Below are 3,037 nucleotides of genomic sequence, written 5' to 3' on the forward strand. Positions count from 1 at the left end.
GCTGCCAAATGAAGCCGCTAAAGGGATAAAGGGTTTGCTAATTCAGAGGCCCTGCAGAGATTTCATCAGTCTCTCAAGAGAAACCTTCATGTTTGCATACGCCAGGAATGGCACTAAAGTACAAGCGTAGCAATCGTGTCGACATTTTGGATGTTGCTGAAAGGAGGCTGCGGCAGACACCAAAGAGGAGGGCGCGCGCGCGCGCGCGCGCGCACACACACACACACACACACACACAGAGGGGAGTTTCCGATGCGACACGTGCGGCTGTAATTACAAGGCATTTCACCGCGTTGCACCGCGTTGCACCGCGTGACCGCGGTGCATGTGTTGCATCTCTGGCCCGGGGCGTGCCCGGGGCGGGCCGGCCGGCTGCCTGCAGGCTGCCTGGGGTAGCCAGTGCTTTGCACACGGCCGGAAATGCAAGTCAGCACGCCGTTATGGCCGGACGGTGGGCTCTGTCTGTCTGTCTGTCCGCGCAGTATTATTCCCGTCCGTCCGTCCGCCTTTAATCGCCGTGACTCTGTAACGCTTCGCGCTTCGTTTTTGCGCGGCGCTCGCACAAGCACGCCCAGGGCGATCACGAGTCGTCTGCCGATTGCAGTAAACGTTTTAATGTTCGGGAGGAAGCGCGCGCCGCGCAGGCTGGCTGGCCTGGCTGGCCTGGCGCGGAGGGCGGCCCCATTTGAATGGGCCGCGCTGACGCCGCACAGTGGGCCAGAAGCCGGCGGAGACGGCCGAAACTCTCGACGCGTTTTGAGCTCTAGAGTCGCTAAATGGGACTCGAAGCGAACGTGTGACCCCACCAATGGATTGCTCTCCGAACGAGGAATCCATAGGTGCGGTCACACGTTCGTTTCGAGGCCTGTTTAGCGATTCTGGAGCTCAAAACGCGTCTAGAGTTTTGGCCACCTCCACCGGTCTTCTGGCCCACTGTGCGCCGCGGCGCGTGGTGCTGCCCCCTGACGGCGGATCTCGGCGATAGGGTCGAGCGTCACTGCCCCGCGTGGCTCGGCGAGGCTCGGCCAGGCTCGGCGCACCGGCCGACCCAGCCTGCTCCAAAGACGACGTCCACGGTGTCAAGGGCAACGGGAGTCGCTCGGGCCGCGCTCGGCCGGCCGGCCACCCCGTGCACCTCGTGGGCTGGGCGGGCGCCTTCCAGGACCCAGCATGGACGTTGCAGCACTTACAGTGGTTCCAGCCGGGACGACGCCGCGCGGACTGGGTGCACACAGTGTCGTTTACGACGGCCCCAACGCGCGTCGTAAAGGCCCCGTTCTTGACGTGCCACGGCGTGGAGGCGCCGCCGTGACCTCCCCGACGTCGCCCTCTTCGCCGCGACGCGAGAAACACGGCGACAGGTAGACAGGGAGACGGGGCGCGTTTGCGAGCGGTCTCGTCCACGATGACGCCGTGCCGGGAACCTATGAGATTTACCGTGGCGCCGTGCGTTCAGGTCACCGAGACCGCCGCCCTGGAGGGCCGTCTTCTTCGCGAACATGCAGCAGTAGCGAAGGGACAGCCTTGCGAGACCAAACTTTATCTAGGTCCAGAGTGCATGACTACCTCCACACTGCTTTTGGAGTATGCCATTTCAAAGGACACCGTTGGCACGTTCGCACAGTGCCCCCACACTTCAATCGAGCTGCCCCGAGACGGCGCCGTAATAGATGCCGTTGGTCGTCCAATTTCTCGTTTGTTTTTTGTGGTCCATTGACACCTTGACACCGGTCTGGCCGGCGCGGCCCAGCGCGGCCCGGCGTGGCCCGGCGTGGCCCGCTCCCAGCCCGGCCGCCCGGCCGGACTAGGAGTGTAGCGGCGTAGCGGGTCTTCGGGGCTCTAGTCACCTCGCCAGGGACGCCCTGTGCGTCCAGGACTTGGTCCAGGATTACGACACGGCTCGCCAGACGTCTTGATTCCGTACGTCAGCGCCCCGTCCGACTGCATCGCGTCCACGGCGTCCACGGGCATTACGGGCATTAGCCAGTACCTCCGCGGGGCTCTGGTGCCCGCCGGAGGTTCCGTCTGTCAAACCAACGCAGATGGGATCATTTCACCATCGGCTGCGATCCAAAAACCACGGCTTTATTTTTATCCTGTTCCAGGCTGGATTCCGTTTCGGCGGCCCAAGCTGCAACAGGACGGTCGCGCGTGCATTCCGTGAAGGACTGAGGACCAAGTTGTACCCACCTGGTAAGTTAACGAACTTAAGCTTGATTGTGTACTACTTAAAGAATTGTCTTTTCAGCCTATGCTTGAATAGTATGATGATTATTGACGCATATTTAAACCAGCAAACCACTGTAGGCGGGTCCAACGCCGGGCACGAGTGGAACTCCATGCTGCTCAAAAACCAACCGAATCCACGGATCCCTACGTCAAAGGTTTCCTCTTTCGAAGGGCAATCCATTATTGGTGTTGATTATCCAGACCGTGTCTAGAGAGTCCGAGCGAACCGGTCCCCCGGTCGGCCACCGGCCCGCACCGCCTTACAAGCCGACGGTAGGCCGGCCCGCCGAGCAGGCGCGTCGCGCGGTGCGGCCTAGTGGGCCTAGTGGGGCCCACCCCGCCAAGGTGATCCCGCAGCCCCGCTGGACACCGCCACGCCGCGCCACAACCCGTTTTCCTTCTTTCATCGTCTCAGACTTTTACTTTCCTCTCTCCACTGTCTCCCCGCGCGGCCCCCACCCCTTCACCTTCCCCGCTCCCTCTCTCTCTCTCCCCTCTCTCTCTCTCTCTCTCTCTCTCTCTCTCTCTCTCTCTCTCTCTCTCTCGCTCCCTCGCCACACCTGCCACTCTCCCTTTCGGTGGCGGCAGCCATCTCCCTCTTCCTCTCGGCCACACTCACCACTCTCGCCGTCTCCGGTCCCTGCCCCCTCCCTCCCTGCCCCTCCGTCTCTTTCTTTCATTCCAACAAGTCTTTCGTCACCGCGGTAATAGGCCCCTCCCCTGCCGGCCGGGGCTTGCCGGGCCTTGCCGGGCCGGCCCTCCCCCACCCCGGCGCATGCAGGGACTGGCAGGGACGGCCTCAGCGCGC

Source organism: Thrips palmi, unplaced genomic scaffold, assembly GCF_012932325.1.
Source record: "Thrips palmi isolate BJ-2018 unplaced genomic scaffold, TpBJ-2018v1 HiC_scaffold_16, whole genome shotgun sequence".
NCBI lineage: Eukaryota > Metazoa > Arthropoda > Insecta > Thysanoptera > Thripidae > Thrips > Thrips palmi.